At 46.7% G+C, this 21,175-nt stretch overlaps 1 protein-coding gene across 4 annotated transcripts in view; it reads left to right on the top strand.

The window, feature by feature from the left end:
• BOC (BOC cell adhesion associated, oncogene regulated) overlaps positions 1 to 21,175 on the top strand; it is a 74,356-nt gene that overhangs the window by 14,565 nt on the left and 38,616 nt on the right. The gene's annotated exons all lie outside the window — the stretch shown is intronic.

The following is a 21,175-nucleotide window of genomic DNA, read 5'->3' on the forward strand; positions in this document are numbered from 1 at the left end:
CTGAGATGTTTGTGTGTCTCCTTTACCAGATGCTGAGCTCTTAGAGAAAGCTTGGACTTGATCTTTGGATCCACAGAGCTTAATACTGAATGAGCAGTCAATACATGTTGCCTTGTGTCAGGCAAGGGGTTGTGTGAGTCAGGATGGGTTCCATCCGGACAGTTGTAAGTGATGTGAGTACTTAGTTCACCATTTGGGGAGGAAAGAGGGCAGTTGATGAGTAAAGTGAGTGAAAGTGTTAGTCAGTTGTGTCTGACTGTTTGTGACTCCCGTGGACTATAGCCCTCCAGGCTCCTCTGCCTGGATTGTCCAGGCAAGAATACTGGATTGGTTTGCATTCCCTTCTCCAGGATCTTCCCCACCCAGGGATTGAACCTGGGTTTCCTGCCTTGCAGGCAGATTCTTTACCATATGAGCCACAAAGTTGAGTCAGGGGCTGTTATCTGAACCCTGGGGGGTCCTCAATGGGTGAACTATCAGGTGTGATTGTTCTATAGTGCAGGGGCTCCTGGTTTTGCCCAAAAGGAAGTCAGCAGCAAGCGAGAAAGGAGAGAGCTGGATTGGAGCTCTGCCTCGCCCCCAGGTTCAGGCGTCTGCAGGCCAGAGTATTGGGGGATAGGAGTCTAAGCATGGCAACTCCAGCTCCAGCCCCATTTTTCTGGGTGGCCACAAGCAGTCTGCAAGCCGCCTGCACCACCAGGGCCCAGAAGCACTGTTTTATTCATTTGGGAGTTGGCAAGAAGCCGGCCGGTCCAAGCATGAGGACCAGAGTCTGCTTCTGGCCTGTGGAGTGCTGCGCAGCTCAGCTGCTCTGCGGCCCCCTGGGCAGGGGTGCGGTGGTGTGAAATGGGTATTGGAGCCACTACAGGCGTGACCCTGGGTGTTTACCAACAGGGGCCTCAGGCAGGGTGTTCCAGGGCCCACACAGACCCCAGGGAGGTCTCAAGCCCTGACTTTCATCAGCGACCTACCCCTCCCTTTCCCCGTCTGGTCTTTTTCAGTTTAAACTTCCAGCTCTGTCCTCCCCTCCCATACACGCATGATGTGTATGTGAGTGTTTCAGTTTTTATTCTTGGCAGAAGTTAAGACACAAAATGGATTTGGAAGGAGATGAAACCAGTCTGGGTATATGCCGGGCAGCAGCAGCTTCATTCCTGGAGTGGGAGGACCGCAGATGGGGAGGGGTGGGGTGGGACCCACATCTCTAGGTGGGGGTGGGGAGCTGTCTCCTTCCCGGCAGGGGCCAAACTGAAAATCCATTCCTTGGGGAAGGCTAAGTTGTTAGCCCTTTGGGATGTCAGAAAGCCAGTTCCTGGGGAGCCAAAACCCTCTGGTGCGATCTGGTGTCAAGTGGGTGTGGGACCCCTAGATGGCCCACACCTGTTCCACTTCCTGGTGGTCTGTGAGCCCCTGAGACTGTTCTGCGTTTGTTAAGAGAATGGCATTTCAGGTTTTCATGTGCAAATGCTAACGTGCATATGCTTGGAAAACTGCTAGTCTCCTGCTAACTTCCCTGCCCCCCAAAGTGGGGGTGGCCCCAGCAGAGATGGCTACGGTCCAGGGACCTGTTGGAGTATCTGCTACCATGGAAGTTGTGTTGGCCCCCAAAGTAGATGCTCTTTGCAATGGTGGTCTCCTTTTGGGTTTTTATTTCTGTGGGAGGAGGAGAAAACTAGGAATCTTAAAGTCCAGAAAATATCTGGAGAGATCTGAGAGAAACGATGAGAAAACGTTTTATTCATTAAAATATATTAAGATATTCAGTTTGTAGAATAAAAAAATCTTTTAGCTTTAAAAATGGCAAAAATTTCTCTAAAAATAATACATCAGGTAACATCTTCATACAAAGCTCGCAGTTCCACAGTTTCAACCATGGCGTCCAGTGCACCCGGGGCATTTCTGGAAGCCCTTCGTTGTCCCAGTGACCAGCACATCTATGGCAGAGACTCCCAGCGGTTCCCAACCCTGGCTGCACATTACAGTTTCCAGGAGAGAGGTCTGCAAATGCTGACGCCGGGGCCCCACCTCCACAGGTTCTCACTGAATTTGCCCGAGGCGCCACTCAGGCATTGATGTGTTTTAGTGTCCCTGTGTGATTGTTCTACGCAGCCAGCGTTGGGAACCTCCAGTCTTATGGTTATTGTGTAAGAACAGAAGGAAGATGAGAGAGGCCAGATTAACAAACGGAAGAATTTTATTGTCTCTCACTACATGCTGGTGCATATTACTTGGATCCAGACTCAGTGGGCTGCTGCCAACTTTTGGACGGGATTGAGGTGCTCAGACCTCAGGACTGACTCAGATGGGGTGGGGGACAGTGCATCTTCAGAAACTGGCTGCAGAGTGCATTGTGGGACCTGTTGAACCAGTCCCTCCTGAAACATGGTAGCTAGTGCATGACTCCAACCCAGACTGATTTGGGGTTTGTTTTTTTCAGCCTTCCTCAATTTCCTTTTTTGGTTTGCCTGCTTGAGTCTATCAAAGACTCCCAAGACCAGCAGGCAGAGGAAGTAGGTAACCTTGGCTTTGACTCCTTTCCTTAAGCAAGATGCGTAAGGGCTCTAAGCCTCAGTTGCTGCATCTGTAGAATGGGGATGACAATACTATCTCCTTCACAGAGGTAGATCCCCTTGGTGGCTCAGATGGTACAGAATCTGCCTGCCAATGCAGGAGACACAGGTTCTATCCCTGGGTCATGAAGATCCCCTGGAGAATGAAGTAGCAACGCACTCCAGTATTCTTGCCTGGAGAATTCCATGGACAGAGGAGCCTGGCAGACTACAGTTCATGGGGTCACCAAGAGCCAGACATGACTGAGTAACTAACACTTCCACTTCACAGAGGTAGAGGTTAGACAAGATAATATGTGCATACTGTCTCACACATAGTAACTCAACAAATTATCATATACTCTTTTATGCTAAGTCTGAATGTTTCTTCCAATTCTGAATATTTGCTATAATCTCATATTGTGATAGAACCTGGTGTGTTATGCTCACTAAATCAGGATGAATTTTAATTACGTTTACAAATCAGTTAAATTAGAAAATTAGTGATTTAGCAGGAAAAAAGAAAGGCAATCTTTAAATGTTAATATGCCCTCCATCGTAATTTCAGCAAACTAAGTGCTTGACGGATATTTTATATAACTTACTAAACAAAGTAAATTTCAGGGTTGTGGTGAAGGTTGTTAAAAGAATATTAAATGTATTTTCATTTTTTCCAAAATACTTGTCCATCTTGTGTGGAAGCAACAGAATCCTGGAGTTTGGGGAGAGGTTCTTTACAAGCCAGAGGAATTGACTTTAGAAATGGATGCAGGAAACTCTATAGTTGTGATCATGGAGCAAAAAGCAACATCTTATAGCCCAAGGAGTTGTTAGGAAATGAGGTCCCAGGCATAGGGGAAGATAAATTTTCAGTGATGATGTAATAATATTTGGGGACCGTTATATTTTTAATCTATCTTTTTAATTACAAAAGCGATAACTATGTACCCACTTTGAATGTTTCTGAAGTGTTTAACATGAAAAGTGCAAATCTCCGACTCCTCAGAAACAACTGATGTTAACATTTAAGTGTCTCCTGACCTTATCCTGTGACAACCCAAATAGCTGTACACCACATATTCACAGGTGATTTTTAAAAATTACAAACATGGGATGCTGTTTTACAAATTGCTTTTGGGATATTCTCCAGGAACCTCTTAGGCCAACATTTCCCAAAGTGTATTTGATGAAATTCTCCTCACTAATGGTACTCTGAGGAAAAAGAGGAATGTGGTCGAGTCAGTCCAGGCCTGTGGTCAAGTCAGTCCAGGCCTGTGGTTAAGTGAGTTCAGCCTCAGTCCCCCTCTTGATGACTCACGGTGTGTAATAGCATATTAAAGGCTCTGACAAGGCCTGCACTAAAGACACCTAAGTTGGTTTTCTTAACAGGGTTTCCCTGAATTCTTTTTCTTAGCCCATTTTAACCCATGATAGGTTGTTAGAAGTGCTGTTTCAGGCCCTCCTTGCCAACCTTCCCTCTACCTCCTCCTGCTCCTCCAACTGCAGCCTCATGGGGTAGGCAGGAAGAAAAAAGCTCATCTGCTCATTTAATTAACGAAACGTGTGCTCCTACTAGGTGCCAAGCGTGCGCTAGACGCTGAGGCTCTGGTAATGTGTAGACTCTGCCCTGGGAGGCTCCAGCACAGCCCTGGTATTAGTCACCCAGGATGGTGCGCACCTGGGCCTGTGGGCGGCAGCAGGGACCCTCCATAGCTGTGAGCCGGGGGTGGGGGGGGTGGGGGGGTGGGGGTGGGGAGGGGCTCAGACTCTCCCCACCCCTTCCACCCGACCCTTCGACACGTCGCCCATCCCTCGCCCCCCACACTTTGTTAGGCTATAAATAGTGGTGCCTGACCCAGCTGGCATGATGCCATGTGTTTGCTTTCTCTGTGTGTATCAGTCCTGCTCCCAGACCACTGGGCTTCACACGCTGGGGAGAGCTGACGGAAGTTGGGGTCCCACACTTGCAGCAGAAGGCAAGGACAGACAGTTGGACTGGAGCATGCTTCAGGTTTCCAGATTGGTATTTATTTGAAGTTTTAGGTGGTTTAAAAGAGCTTTCTAAGTGAGGAAGATTGGGGGTGGGTGAGGGAATGAATGTGTATATTTGGGGGTCAGAGAGGTGAAGAAAGTCTGTTTGTATGAGGTCAGATAGGAAAAAAGTAAACTGTCATGATGCCAAAGCGTACTTACCAGCTGGAGAGCTGGAGTTGTTTGCTGTGTTAGTGCGTGTGCACATGCGCGCGCGCGCGCGTGTGTGTGTGTGTGTGTGTGTGTGTGTGTGTGTGTGTGTGTGTATGGCCTGTCCTAGAGGCACTGATGTACATGCCCAGAGCAGGGTGCCTGCGAAGCCTGGGAGGCAGGGTCTGGGCCCTGAGGTATTTACCTGTTGTTAAACCTCTTTTGTTGAAATACCAGAAGCGAATCTGCAACAGGGATCAGACTAATGGAAGACCTTCCTCAGGTGACCCTAAAGGAAGTTACTCAGATTGAATCAGTTGCTGTCATTCATTGAAAAGCTGCTTCGCACCAATTGTTACTCTAGACAGTTTGCTAATGTGATGTTTTTGCTTCAGCATTCTTGTGTGAGAGATTTTATTGTCCTGTGTCAAAACGCCTCCTCCTGAATGTCAGGGTCAGGGTTTCCTGCTTGCAGGAGAGTCTAGGAGAGACACTGCCAGTTTCACAGTACAGCTGGGTCAGAGGCCAACTGAAAAGAGGCAGCTTCTGATCCCGTCAGACCCTGACTTAGCAGTTCAGCCATTTTGCCCCGTGGCTCAGCTTTTCAGTCGAATGCTTCAGGTTTTCTGCCGGCATGCACGAGCTTGTTAAGCGGTGGGGGGCATGTGTGTCTGTGTGTTAGGGATTGATGTGTGAGTGTGTTGGAGTTGGGGCTGGTCTCGCCCAGCACTTGGCTTGAATCAGCCCCAGAAGCACACAGGTCAAGAAGTGGCAGCCTGAGTCTCATCACTCTGGGTCACAGAACCTGAGACCAATTTTGAGTCTTGAGGAAGGTACAGGTGTGGGGCCTTCGTTGCTAATCATGAGGAAGGGGCATATAAATCAACTGCAGGTGGCTGCTTAGTTGGAATTGGTGGTAATTATGCTGCCTAACAGAGTAAATCGGAGAAGGCAATGGCACCCGACTCCAGTACTCTTGCCTGGAAAATCCTATGGATGGAGGAGCCTGGAAGGCTGCAGTCCATGGGGTCGCACAGAGTGGGACACGACTGAAATGATTTAGCAGCAGCAGCAACAGAGTAAATCAATATTTTCAATACCCGTCAAAGTCCTAAGAAAAAGTTCCCTCCTGACTATGTGACTACACTTTTCTCTCCTCTCTACCATACCCTTTCACTTTTATGTCTCCAGTTGTTCATTCACTCAGCAGGTCTTTGCTGAATACCTACCTTAGACACTGAAGATGTCCCTGTAATAAGATCACCGACATTCCTGATCCCTGAAGCCTTTGGTCCAGTAGCCAGTAAACAGTTAACATGATCGTGCTTCCACCGATAAGTGCAGTGTGACAAGAGCTTCTGGTCCAGCTGCTGCCTGACATAGAGTGGATGCTGGGCATGTGCCTAGCGAAGGGAAGCCAGTTTCCTTGGGTGCCTGCTTCTCACACTCTCTTCCCTCCTCCTCCCAGGACAAATCTCCCAGGACTGTGCTAGGAATGAGCATGGATGATGGGAAGGGGGGTTCTTTTAGCACTTGTGAAAAGGACTAAGTTGGAGGACTGACCTGCTGTGCTGTGCTGGGCCTGAGCGTACACATGTGGGTGTGTGCATGTGCTCAAGTGTGTGCCACATTTTTTTTTTTTTTTTTTTTTGTCGTGACTGATGCCTTTGCTAGTAGTTCTGGTTCTTTGCCTGCACTTTATAAAACCCAGTCTGTCTTTGCTCTTTTCTCGAGGCCCTGCCGCATTGAGTAAAGTAGAAAGATGTTGTCAAAGTGAATGCTAAGTAGCTTCCAAGTTCTTCAAGGATGGAAAACTGCCTGGTTTTCTCTCCGTCCCCTCCACCCTCCATACAGTGCGTGGCACCTAGTGGGTGCTTAGTGTGGTTTTGCTGAACTGACCTGAATCCTGCCTTAAGCCCACCCTGGGATTTGTACCTCTTGTCAGGAGTGACTTTGGCGTTGCCAGCTGTTTTATCTGCTCCACTCAACATGAACACTAAGCAGAGCAGCCTTGTCTGTCTTACTCTTCTTTGGAGCCAAATCCTGTTATTTTCTGGATCGTTTGTGAAAAATGCCTTTCCTGTGGTTCTGTGTATGTTGCAGACTTGCTCTCAGGTGTATTTCCTGGGATAATACATCCTGTTCTTCCCAGGGTTCCATTGTCTCGGTGGGCACCTTTCAGCGGAATCCGTGTTCTGGCCTTCTCTGCAGCTGGCTTATGATAGCAAGGTTTGTGTTCACACACGGCTCACTTGTCCAAAGTCCTTTGTCCTAAGAGATAGGACTTAAGCTGTTAAGATCTGCCGAAGTGCTGTTCGGGTCTGGGACTGGTTTATGTACTGCTGGTGCAGTCTCCTGGAGCTGTCATTAACGCCTTTTACAGTGGATCTCACATCAGCCATGTACATCAAAAGCCTTGGAGGCGGATGCTCCTGTTTCCTCTCCAGTCACTGTTAACCATTTTACTTTATTGTTTACTTGTTTGGCTATAGCCTGGGCCATAAGCTGTGATTAGAAACAGGTAGGTGCAAAAAGAGCAGGTGGGTTGTTGTGGTTTTGTGCGCTAACTGATGAGGTTGGAGGTGGGCTCCATTCTGGGGCTGGGAGTGAGGGGAGGGTCACAGAGGGGCTGAGGGTGTGTTTTCCTTTCTGTAAACACTTCTCCATAACTTCTTGTCCCAAATGACCTGCTGTCTGACAGGCATCTTTCCCTTTTCTCTGCGAACAAGTAGAGACACCACAGAGAAATTATCATCATTATCATCATTATCATCATCAAGAAAGTGCAGAGAGAGGGCATAAATGGGGGGATGGCAGGAGAGGTTATTAGCGTAAGTGATATAAATGTTGACTAGTGTTGGGTGGAGATGGAGAGGCTAGAATTGTCTTGCCACAAACTTGGGAATTATAGTACCGTCTGAGGATCTCCCGTCTCATCAGGCTATTGGGAGGTTCTGTGAAGCACTATAGAATGTAAGTGTTACTGCTTTTTTTCCAACAAAGAATATTTCTTGAACTTCTGATGCATGTGTTGTAGGGCAGCGACATCACGCCGTTGCTTCGTTGTGTACAACTTAGAGGAGCAATGAGCAAGGAGAACATAGCACATGTGTCTGGAGTTCAAATGCAACATGTCCTTAAGTCTTAAAGGACATTAATCTCAAAGCCCACCAGGTGGCAATGCCACTGTGTGAAATTAGGCCTGCAGTGAGTGGCTTTCAGCAGAAAATACTAAGCAATTTACCCAAAGGCACCCCCCGCCCCCCATCAAGGGTGGAAGTGGCAGAGCTCCTAGCCGAACCCGAGGTTTTTCAGTACCTGATCCTACAGAGTTTCAGTGTTGTCACTGAGTAGAGAAGCTCTGTCTATGATACAAATTTCAGATGAGCCCTAATGTCCTTTTGCGGTAAAGCATCAAGAGGGGTTTTAACAACCTCTCTCCCCATCTCTAAAGGGAACAGTAGCGCTCCCTGGGCTGTGACAGTGATCATGCGTGTGTGCCCTAGCACTGGGCTGGGCACAGAGTGCGTGCTCAGCATATCCAGAGGCCTTACCCGCAGCTCTGCTCTCATCTCTCCTACCCTCCCCATGCTTTCTGTTCAGGCCTCAACTTGTCCTCTTTCTCACTTAACAGCTTTCTTTCTCCTTCTCCCATCCCTCTCTGCTTGCCTCCTTCCACACTGGCCTCAAGCTCAGGCCATGTTGACACTGGCTAGCTGAAATCCAATCACAGTAACATCCTAGATGAGATTCCTTGCAGTTCAGGGGCTACGGGAAGCCTGAAGTTTGAGGCTTAGTGGGTTCTCCTTATCTCTTCTCCCAAAATAAAAGAAGGCTCTTGAATGAAACCTCAAGAGCATGTGCTGGGGCTCGTGGCCTTCCACAAGGGCTGCCTACTCATCCAAAGGCCATTTGGGTTTGAAAAATAAAGGCCACCATTAAAGTCCTTTCCCCATAGAAAAACCCCTTGGTTCCACCACTGATAAACGTGTCTCTGCATTCCTTCTATAGGTTCATGGGTCAGATTAATGTTTTTTCTCAATCCCAAATTTCTAATCTGAATAAACCCTTTGGTTCAGCAAACATTGACTGAACCCCTAACGTGCCAAGGCTTTTCTAGGTGCTGAACCCTTTGGTTCAGCAAACATTGACTGAACCCCTAATGTGCCAAGGCTTTTCTAGGTGTTACTGAGATAAATTGGACACATCCTTGCCTTCGGGAAGTTTATATTCTGGGAAAAGAGACACATCACAGACAGACAAATCCACATATCATCATGGAAATGTTGCAGGAGGTGTGCAAACTGCTGTGGAAGCTGGGATGAGAAATAGTCACTGGAGGCATTATACAGTGATGTGGAGGTCAGTTTTGAAGGATGATGAAGGGAGAAGATGTTTCTGGGAGAAGGAAAGTGAAAAAGCAGCTTGCCCAGGGTTTAGGACTTGTGGGAGGAAGACAAGGGGAAGGTTGACTGCAGCCCAGTTATAACGAGCCTGCAAGGTTGTGTGAAGGAGTTTGAACCTTATTTAGTCATATTTCAAGTTTGGGATGCTATCAAAGATGTGAGTCTTATTAGCTCATTTGCTTGTTTGTTTTTAACTGAACTCAAAAGGAGCGAAAAATCAGTCCTAATTCCTTCACATTTTCAAATCAACTTTGAAATCAGCTTTTATTTGTTTCATATTCCCTTCTAGGCCCCTCACCCAAGTGCTTGAATGCTTTTAACAAAATGAGATCTGTTTTTTCCTTAATATCTTTTAAACATTTTTCATGTTGCTACTTGATATAATGATCACTTTTAATGGCTGCACAGTAGTCCATCGGTTATTCCACCTTAAGTTATTTAAATCAGTATGGTAGACTGAAAAGAGTTTTTAAGAGTCAGCCAGACCTCATTCAAATCTTAACTCTCTGGTTTGCCATCTGTGTGATCTTGGACAAAATATTAAATCACTCTGAGCTTTAATTTCCTCATTTATAAAATGGTTGTACACCTACTGTACAGGGCCATTGTGAGAATTATATCAAACCAGGCAAATTATGGATTGTGGCCTATAGGAGGCATTGCTCAGTGAATGAGATGACATCTGTTTGGTTGAGCTTGATGTTCAAGGAAGGTAGAAGGAAGGTAGGTGACAACGTGGAGGCTTGTTAGTTGGGCAGAGGAAAATCAGGGAGCCAGTTTGAGGGCCCTCAACATGCACTGTCTGATACACAGTAGCTACTAACACATGTGCCTACTGAGTGCCTGAGTGGTGGGTAGTCTGCGCTGGTATGTGTAGTAAATAGAAGATATACACTAGATTTAGGAGACTTGGTATAGGACAAAATATAAACACTATTAATAATTTCATATTGATTGTGTTGATAATATTCTGGATATATTGTGTTTAAAAAGAATATAAAATGATTTCTACTTGATTTTTCACTGTGGCCACTAGAAAATTTTAAATGCTGTATGTGGCTTGCATGGTGTTTCTCTGGTTGCTTGGACCAGAGTTAGAGTCCCCAGGACCAATCAGATACTGGGGTAGGGAATCGGGGAGTGGTTGGGGGAGCTCGGAGTCAAGGATACTCCCAGGTTGAGCAGCTAAGTGGATGGTGAATTGTTACATTGTTTTAGGTAAGACCAGGGAAGAGTAGATGGGTTTGAGTCTGTTTGGAGAAGAAGCAGGGGTGTCCTCTGAGCAGTGAAATGAAAAGTATTGGTCAGGATCAGAGAAGCTGTCCCTGCTTTCCTGAAGAGCTGCCATTCTGGTCTCACCACATCACACACATCGTGGTGAGATTACTGACCAGAGTGTTCACTGCTGGGAGGGTGGGAAGAGTGTGGCTGCTCTGCTGAGCTCCCCCAGCACTCCAGCACTGATCTGTACCGGAACCCCAGCTGTTCCCACTTGCTCCTTTGTGGTGACCCCCAGGTGTTCCCACACACTTGTCTGTAACACATGCAATGTGTGGAGTCAGAAAAACCAGGAATAGGACTCTGTACAGGAGTCTTCTGTTTCAATAGGAACAGAAGTTGGAGAGGAAGGCTGCTCTGCAGGGAGCGCAAGTGCCCAGGGTCCTGGTCAGCCCTGTGCAGTTGGGTGTGTCTTCACCTACTCTGGTTCGAGGTCTTCAGACCTTTATGGGTCCCTACAGCCATGAAATTAAAAGACACTTACTCCTTGGAAGAAAAGCTATGACTAACCTAGATAGCATATTGAAAAGCAGAGACGTTACTTTGCCAACAAAGGTCCATCTAGTCAAGGCTGTGGTTTTTCCAGTGGTCGTGTATGGATGTGAGAGTTGGACTGTGAAGAAGGCTGAGCGCCGAGGAATTGATGCTCTTGAACTGTGGTGTTGGAGAAGACTCTTGAGAGTCCCTTGGACTGCAAGGAGATCCAACCAGTCCATTCTGAAGGAGATCAGCCTTGGGATTTCTTTGGAGGGAATGATGCTGAAGCTGAAACTCCAGTACGTTGGCCACCTCATGCGAAGAGTTGACTCATTGGAAAAGACTCTGATGCTGGGAGGGATTGGAGGCAGGAGGAGAAGGGGACGACAGAGGATGAGATGGCTGGATGGCATCAATGACTCGATGGACGTGAGTCTGAGTGAACTCCAGGAGTTGGTGATGGAAAGGGAGGCCTGGCGTGCTGCGATTCATGGGGTCGCAAAGAGTCGGACACGACTGAGTGACTGAACTGAACTGAATTGATGGATTAGATGGATATGATGCTGACACTGACTTCTGGGTAGCATTTCAGAAAACCAAATGCTCTTTAGGTTTTAGAACTAGGAATTGAAAGTGTACCTGGCTCTGGAAATATCCACTGTACCATTTCCTGAAGGGTTGCTGGGATACAGAGCCTTGGAATCAAGATAAAAGCAAAGAAAAATGATGAGAACTTTTATATACTCTCCTTTGGTCTTGCCCAATTTCACCACCCCACCCCCCACCTGCCCTGGGGGTTGAGCTTAAAAAACCACAGATTTTTGATGGCATTTCGTGGGGAGTAGAATAGAGCAAGCTCGGAGGACAAAAACAAACCACAGCAAGCACTGGCATCTGCCTTGGTTTGAACAGTTTTATCTGACCTAGCCTGCTTGACTTTGGGCAAGGAAGGTGACAGAAGGCCCATATAGTAGGTTCTAGCATCACTCTGGCAGGGGCATTCTTAGCAAAGGTACAGCAGCATTTTGCCTTTTTTTTTTTTAAAGCCACTGTTACCCACCCAGACCCTGCTTGTAGTTGTCAGTTGGGTTAGGAGTTTCAAGTTCTTGGTTGGGGCTAGTACACCTCTAGGAGCATGTACATGGTTCATTCCTTCAACCACCGTTCGCTGAGCTCTTCCTGTGTGCCAGACCATGGGATTAAAATTTTAATTGTAGGAGAGATTGTAAAAGTTTTTATAGTCTTTCTTTGGTTTTATTTTCTATCTTGATTCTAAATTTGTGATTTTTCACGCTCACAGAACAAAAGCCTATGTTTCACAACTTACAAAACTGATTCTTTAGGAATTCTGTCAGAGCTTGGGCACCAATTTCATTTTTTCTGAGAAGCTGAAATGAACTCTGTTCTCTCCTTACCATCTCTCCCCTCCTTTCCTTCTCAGCCCTGAGGAAAGATCACCTCTGGTCTCGGGGAGCCCCAAGTCTCACTTCTGGCCGATATACTCACGACAAGGCTTCATCTGCTAGACAACCCACTCCATTGACTTGGAGGCCCCATATGCCCTTAGTTTGGCGTGGCAGACCACAAGCAGCACCAGACCAGCCAGGGGAGAAAGTTGGACCCCAGCTTGGCAGGCTGGTGTGTCCTCCTTTACAAACCCCTACAGCGATTTATTTGTAAAGTGGTTTCATCCTATTGCAAAATTTGTGACTTTTTCAAGGCAACTGTGGAGAGCTAGGAATTGACTGCAGGCTTAACAGCTTGGGGAGGTAGGTGTTGCTGACTTGAATGCCTTAAACTGACTGGGATGGGTGCTGGGGGATAGGTAGGTAGGGGTGGGTACCTAGGCATAGAAAGCTGAATAAGCAGGAAGGAGTCTGTGGTCCGAGGCCCCAGTGGGCCATGCCCACCCACCACACTGTCTCCCCACATGGGCACGGACTGCACACACCTGCGACACCACGTGCCCCGGGCCCTGCACAGATGCTGCTCTGCTCTCTGGGGAGCTCCCACTCCTTACGTCTTGCTGCCAAGCCCAGGCCCCATCTCAGCATCACCTCACTTCCTCCCTGCTGCCTTTCTGCCAGTTCAGACCTCTCTAGATTAGAGCTCTCTGGAGACCCAGTCCTTTTAAAAAGGAGAAAGAAAGAAAGAAGGAAAAAGGGAGAAAAAACAGAAAGAATGAAACTAGGCCGAAGAGGCAGTGGTGCCTTGAGCTATCTCACTGCATTACAATGAATATGGACTCTATTAAGCTCCGTTCTGCCTGTTAGTGTTTCCCCGGGCAACACAGCCCCCATATGGCAAGCATGCAGCAGATTAGGGGAGGCCCCTGGGCCTCATTGAAGGCCGGGGGCTTGACTGGCAGTTGAACCCCCTCCACACCTCCCTCTGCTCCTCACACTTGACACTGCCTGTGTTTATCTAAAGCAAGGAGGGGGGGCCATTTGGAAGGTTTTTGTCCTGCTCTGAGAGAAGGGAGAGGAGGCTGGAGGTGTGGGGTGGAGGAGGGGGGCGTTGTAGAAGGCTGCAGAGGTGGGGTGGAAGGGATAGGCGAGGAGGAAAGGCCTCATAAATATTCAAGAGGAGCCATGAATGGAGAGAGAGAAATAAAGCAGATGGAATTCCTGTTAAAGAACAGCACAATCGCCCTGTTTTGAGCCCTCCAAAAACAAAAAAAAAGAAAAGGGAATGGCCTTCTAGGAGTGTAGGAGCTGCGTTTATCCAATTAGCAGGGTTGTCAAATGGAATTTATATGGAATAGGGGTAGGGGGAGTGAGAAGCGAGTGTGGAAGAAAGGAAGTGGTTTTCCTTTTCTCTCTCTTTTCCACTTTGGCAATAACATTTGTAGAGTTTTTTTCCCCCCGTCTTTCTCTCTTTAACGGTAGATTAAAAAAACAACAACAACAACTCTTTGAGGAAATGAGGCCATTTCAGGAAAAGATAAATGTGACAAAGAAAGGAGATCCATTAGTAACTTTTTCCTCATACAGTGGAGGTGGGAGAGGATTAAATTGTCCAGTGGACAAATCAAGAGGCCAGACCTTCTCTTTACTTGAAGGCAGAAGTAGCTTCTCTCTCTGTGAGGGGGATTCCTCCCAGATACTGTGTCCAGACTCTTCCTTTCCCCTTGCCTGGATGGGAAAGGAATCTACCTTCCAGAGAAGAAAGCTCTGTCCATATTGGTTAGCAGCTTGTTTAAAGTTTTGGGTTCAGTGTGAATTGGGATTAGCTAATCTCAAAGTGCCTCTGATTATTTACTTCGCTTCTCAGAACCATCATAGTTGCCTTCTGCCTATAATGTTAATTTCCATCTCTTCTTCCTAGTCTTCTATGGCATGCTGCTGCTGCTGCTAAGTCCCTTCAGTTGTGTCCAACTCTGTGCCACCCCAGAGACGGCAGCCCACCAGGCTCCCCCGCCCCTGGGATTCTCCAGGCAAGAACACTGGAGTGGGTTGCCATTTCCTTCTCCAGTGCATGAAAGTCGAAAAGTGAAAGGGAAGTCGCTCAGTGATGTCATGACCCAATCTCAGTTTCTTCCTTGCCCCTTTTCATTCCTTTAGAATGGTCCCCAAAGTGGGGTGCAAACTCCAAAGGGGAAATACAAGGTATTCCATTAGGGCACTGGAAGAAAATAGTAGAGGTTCTTTTAAAGGTTTATTTCTGTCCGTAGAAGGAATAGGAAAGGCATTCCATTTTTCTGATATTTAGTATCAGGATTGACGATCGTGCTTTTAGTCTGTACACTGGGCAGTGATGTGGCGCAGCAGAGATCCTCATTGCTTGGAAGCCGTGACAACAGGGACCTCAGTCCATTAATCATTCACTCCCCAGCTCTCCTGTTCCTCTGTTAAGTGGATTTACAGATTATATTATTTAGTTTTAACTAAATTAACCCTCACAGTCTCTTCAAGTGGCTTAAAGAGATTGCTGCAAAGAAACTAGGTTGAAGAGTATGCTGATAATCCAGGCACTTGCAAACAGGATGAAAACAGCAGAGCTGACCCTTCTCAAGTCACATTAGGAGGTAAAAACAGTAACAGTGGAATCACATCTGATGAGAACTCAACAAATTAACATTCAAGCAGTCCCTTTGAAAGAGATTACATCAAATGATGAATCTAATCCTAAATAGGCTTTCTGCCTTAAGGTACTAGCTTAATGATATTATAAGATAGTCGTGATTAACATGTCATTAAAATATAGTTTCACTTTTCAGTTCAGTCCCTCAGTCGTGTCCGATTCCTTGCGACCCCATGAATCGCAGCACGCCAGGCCTCCCTGTCCATCACCATCTCCCGGAGTTCACTCAGACTCACGTCCATCGAGTCCATGATGCCATCCAGCCATCTCATCCTCTGTCGTCCCCTTCTCCTCCTGCCCCCAATTCCTCCCAGCATCAGGGTCTTTTCCAATGAGTCAACTCTTTACTCTTAAATTTCAGTTTGGTAGTATGTGCATTTTATTTGTAAATAAATATGTGTGTATTAGGGATATTTGCCCAGAATATTTTTCTCATGAGGGAGCAAAATCAGAAAGGTTCGGAGACCACTGTTGAAGGGAAGTGTCTAGTTGAGGCACAGACCTCCAAACAGACCCCTCCCACCAGGTTAGCATCACCCTCTGCAGTGCCCTCCAGCTCTTTACATATGCATATCTCAGAAAGTCCAGTTTCAAACCCCCCGTATCCAGAAAAACTTTTCCTGAAGGCCTAAAATTGAAGATGCTTTCCTCCCTCTGATCTCATTTGCCACTTCCCATTTGTGACTAAATTGGTGACCCATTAAGGTTTTGAAGTAAATAATGCTGAAATTGTTAGATGAGAGTAATCTCAAAACTTCAGTGGTTCTATGCAGCAATGATTTATTCTCCTGTCGTAGACTGTGCTGTCTTCTTCCCTCTTGTAGCTATGCTTTCTGAAACATGGGATGTGGTCCATTGGCAATGGAAGGAGGGAGAAGCAGCCCTAACTGTCTTGGCCTGGAAGTAACACAGAACATGCTCACTTACACATCAATGGCCGGCACGTGTCTCATGGTCACGCGGCCCTAAGCCAACTGCAGAGCAGGCTGCGAAATGAGCAGTTAATGGATATTTGCACTGATTGACCCATGTTCCAAGCTTTATTTGAAGCTTCTCAGGACAGAATCCATCTTCTAGTACTGCTGCTGCTGCTGCTGCTAAGTCGCTTCAGTCGTGTCCGACTCTGTGCGACCCCATAGACAGCAGCCCACCAGGCTCCCCTGTCCCTGGGATTCTCCAGGCAAGAACACTGGAGTGGGTTGCCATTTCCTTCTCCAGTGCATGAAAGGGAAAAGTGAAAGTGAAGTCGCTCAGTCGTGTGTGACTCCTAGCGACCCCACGGACTGCAGCCCACCAGGCTCCTCTGTCCAAGGGGCTCGCCAGGCAAGAGTGCTGGAGTGGGCACCATCGCCTTCTCCCTCTTCTTCTAGTACAGTACCTTGCATTTGCTGTTCTGTCGCTAAGTCACGTCTGACAGTGACCTCATGGACTGTGGCCTGCCAGACTCCTCCTCTGGGCTCCACTGTCTCCCGGAGTTCGCTCAAATTGATTATAGATGGTCTTCTATAGGATAGCTCATGGTGATATTTTTTTCTTCTCAGGAGTTATAATAATATTGCATTACACATAGTTTTTTTTTTTTTTAATAGCAAATACATGCACAAACTTTGGATAAGGAATAAGCTAGAAATACATCAGAAGCTGGCTGGAGCATGACTCATACTTAGGACCATCTGACCACTGTTGTTCTTCTCTGTGTGATCTCAGAGTGGTCTGGGTAGATGTTCTGGTTTTGAACTGTATTGCCTAATGTGGTAACCACTAGACCTATTGGTTAATATAAAATTAAAAATTCATTTCTTTAGTCACCTGCCAATGCAGGAGATTTAAGAGATGAGTTTCAATCCCTGGGTGGGGAAGATCCCCTGGAGGAGGGCATAGCAACCCACTCCAGTGTTCTTGCCTGGAGAATCCCATGGACAGAGGAGCCTGGCAGACTACAGTCCATGGGGTCGCAAAGAGTCAAATATAACTAAAGTGACTTACCATAGCAAACATTAACCACACTTTAAGTACTTAATTGCCACAAGTGCCAGTGGCTACTTGTTTGGACAGTACGAATATAGAACATTTTCATCATTGCAGAAAATTCTATTGAAGGCATTCTTGTGAAGAACAATAAGAGGTTGTTCTAGATTGGACTCTAAATGGTAAAAGAATGAAAATGACCACACAAAAAGTTACTATTGTAGATAATGAGCCAGGTAACATTTTTATGCATAAGGAAGTAAATTCAAAAACATTCTAAATTTGGTTCTAAAAGCAGTTTAAAGCAGTTGGTTAATGTAACCCAGAAAGTCTTTGGGAGGCAAGTGTCAGTATAGTAAGAGCGTTGGACTAGGCGTCAGGAGACCTGACTTGCAGTCCTGGATCCCTATTCTTAGTTGGGAGACTGTCCATCAGCTTCTCTGCCCCTGGCTTTCCTCATTTAGAACACCAGATTCCTGTAGGTATCTTTTCCTCGTGTTTGCGTGTGTGCTAAGTTGCTTCAGTCGTGTCTGACGCTTTGCAACCCTAAGGACCGTAGCCCACCAGGCTCCTCTGTCCATGAGATTCTCCAGCCAAGAATCCTGGAGTGGGTTGCCGTGCCCTTCTCCAGGGGATCTTCCCGACCCAGGGATCGAACCACAAATGTCTCCTGCATTGGCAGGCAGGTTCTTTACCACTAGCGCCACCCGGGAAGTCCTATCGTTTCCTCAGGTCCCTCCTAATTTAAAATATTTCCCTTTAGTTACATCTGTGGGTAAAAGCTTTTTATGTTAAAAAAAAAAAAAAATGCCCTTTCTTAAATGCTCTTCCTAGATCTGCCTATAGTCACATATGCAGCTGTCTGAGAATTCAGTTTACTTGTTTGCCCAAGATTTCCCCAGTGTCACTCCTCTGTGCACCAGGACCACCCTCCTTCTTGAGACCGAGGGCTGCCAGCCCACACCCTCCAGGCACTCAGCATCACCTTCTCAGGGCAAAACTCTCTGCCTTGGGAAAGACCTGTCATAACTCCACAGAGTTGCGAACATACGGAAAAAATGTAACTTGGGGTCAAGAATACTTCTTTTTTCATCTAGCCAGTCCTCATCAGCCAATGGAATAAGAACATTGTCAGATCTCATTCTTGCCCCTGAAAGGGTGATTTTAAGAAAGACTCGTGCGGCATGGGTGGTAGAGAGCAGTGAGCACAGCTGCCTTCCAAAGAAGGAAGCTCTGTGCTGTCCCTTGCTCTCCTCTTGTTCATGGGACATCCATAGGGGGTGTTTGGCATTTTAGACGCTGGAGGCTTCTCTCTGCGAGAGCTACAGTGCATGGCTGACCGGGGGTGACATATGGCCTCGGGCGCCCCTGCCTCACTCTCGCTTCCGCCGGCCCTCTTGGGAGAAGGTGGAGCTGGCCTCCTCCAGCTGATGATCGACTCTTGGTTGTTTGTAATTTTCTCTCGCAAAATAAATACTCCAAGGCTGTAATTTCTTGTGCTTGGTCTCAACCTTAGACATGTATTCTGCTGCTGTTGTTTTTGGAAAGTTTCAGAAACGTCTGCTTGGAGATTATTTCAGTGGGTACACGTATGTCAGCAGTTCAGCTTCTTGGATGCATTTTCTTTTATTTTTCGTGTTCAAATAACCCTTAAAAATAGAAAGTACCTAGGCCTCAGTGAGGAAGTCATGTCAAGAATTCGTTTTCCCTTCACTCTTCTGATTTTTTTTCCTTGCTCTCTTTTCCTGAGAATATGCAGAGAAAATAAGACGGATCTACACAGACTGCATTGCCAAGAAAAATAACAGGCCTTACTGTTGCCTTCACCCAACTTTGAAATTCTACCTTGTTCATTTCACAGTGGGACAAAGTTACACTGCAATTAGGTACTCCAGTTAAGCCTCACTTGCCTTTTTTATCATTTAAAAAAAAAAAAAAAAGTTCTCAGAAATCTATATTTTTGCAACTATTTTTCTAGACCAAGCCCTCTAGGTCCCTTGGTCCAGGAAGTAGCTCAGTCTCCCCAGCTGCTGAATACGATGCATCACAGGCTGCGGGGATCCCTCCACCTCCATACTGTTGTCAGTTTCTCTTTGACACGAAGGAGACCCCACATGTCCTCTTTGGGCTCATTGAGGGGTACCTGCTTAACAACCCTGTCATGGGGATTCATGAGTTAACTCCTTTCTCCCTCTTTGGACACCTGCTTCCTTACTCTCCTCCGTCCCCAGCTACATTCTTTCCTCCTTGTTGCTTTTAAAAGCAGGATGGTGTGGCTGGCACCAGTAGTGAGGTCTGTTTCCATTTTGAACCTTATAAATCATGCAGGGTGCAGAAGTAACAGGAATTGTTTGGCTGGTCCTCGTTAAGCAGGAGGGGGTCTAGGCCGAATTTCCTCAGTAAAACCTCTGTCAACTTTACAACCCAAACACCTCCGTGGCCCCCATGCGCTAGGATGAGAAACAGCCGTCCTCTCCTCTGTCGGCTTGTCTTCTTCCTGCTCTTTATTAGTCTTCATTCGGCCTCCCTGCCGCCTCCTTCCTTCCCTTCTTCCTTTCTTTCTTGGGGCATGGAAAGAGCAGGTCATGAGCAAGCAAGTTCCCTAAAATCCTGTAACTGGTCACTCTTGCCATATTCTAGATAAAAATGTTATTTCATTGAGGGAAAGTAGAAAATTAAAACTAGGATCTGGGTGATTAAAACTAGGATCTGGACACCAAAGGTTTGCTGTATTAATGAACTTTTCCTTAACAAACAGGGATTCCGAAATCTGAAAATCAAAATTTTACATTGTTAAAATTCCTCCTTGCTCTACCTCATCCTGTTCAGAGGTCAGTTCATTAAGCACCCACTGGGTGCAGAGAGCTGGTAGGAAAAAACATGAAAAGGCTACTATTGTGGTTAAAAGCACAGAACTTTGGAATGAGCCCAACCTGATTTCATTCCAGGCCTACAGTTATACGACCCTGGGCTAGTTACTTACCCTCTGGAACTCAATTTCCTTGCCTATAAAATGGGGATAACGGTCCCCATCTTATAGAGTGATTCTGAAGATTAAAAGAATACCTCATGAAAAGAGCTTAGCCAGGTACCTGTAGTGGTAACAGGCATGCCTTCCCCAGTCATGTACATCCTTAGCAGCTTTCCTTCATTTCACTGTTCTAATGGCGTGGATCTATTGGATTGTCTGAAAAAGAGCAGAAACTATCTACACCTAGAAGAAAAATACTTGTCAGGAAAAGCTTAACATTTTTCTTTCAAACCTCTTTTAGAAAATGTTCCTGTCCTTTTCCAGAACAGTGGAGGAGACTTGGAGGCGGGGTGGATCCTCTGATGTCAAGGATACGAGGCAAAGGGAAGGGTTAAAACTCAAGGGGAAAGGACTCTTTCCTAGAAAACATTGCAAACCCCAGTGCAGAGCTGGGTTCAAGATCTGGTTTGGAGGGGTGCTTGTTGGGCAGAGCTATGTAGCCCTGTTCACTCAGCAGCCAGGTGACAAGCTGAAGAGCCAGAGGACCGTGGAGAAGGGGAAGGTTTAGGCAGATCTTAAGTACTTCCTAGCACAGAGCAGGAGCCTCAAGCCCACCCTTCAGCCCCTGTGTGAGGAGCAATGGGGGCTGAGAGGCCCAAGACGGGCTCTGACACCAGCCCATGCAGGTAGCCAGAACTCCAGAGACTGCAGATCTAACACAGCCCTCAGTTGGGCAGCTTAACCCCCCTCTGAGTTTTCACGGTTGACTGTAAGTTTTGGAAAGAGTTGCTGGTTAGATAACTGGTCCAGAAGAGTTAGCACTTTGAATCTAAGTCACCTTCCTGGGAATAATTATGAAAACTGCCCCATGTGCATGATTCAGGAAGATGCATCCACTGCCCAGGTCATTGTGACGCTGCCTTCGGGGACCTGAAACTCTGAAGTCTTCCTGCCTGATAGGAGGTTGGCACACCTTGCACGTTGGTCTCATGTTCTTTCTAGAGCAGTGAAAAGCACAGACGCAAGATCGTGGTTTAGGCTGTGACAGAAGTGTGCATACATTTGCCTGATTCTGATGAATCCTTTAAACACCGTAGCCTAAACGAGGCATGAAAAATAATATTGTAGAAGAGGAGGAATTAAAATTTTCAGCAGTCAAGAAGAGAGTGGCTGATAGCTGAGATCTGTCATCCAGTGGCTGGAGGAGCAGTGCAGTCTGGACCCCAGAGACATGTTCTGGGTGGAGATGCAACAGAGTGTCA

This window comes from Capra hircus, chromosome 1 (genome assembly GCF_001704415.2).
Source record: "Capra hircus breed San Clemente chromosome 1, ASM170441v1, whole genome shotgun sequence".
NCBI lineage: Eukaryota > Metazoa > Chordata > Mammalia > Artiodactyla > Bovidae > Capra > Capra hircus.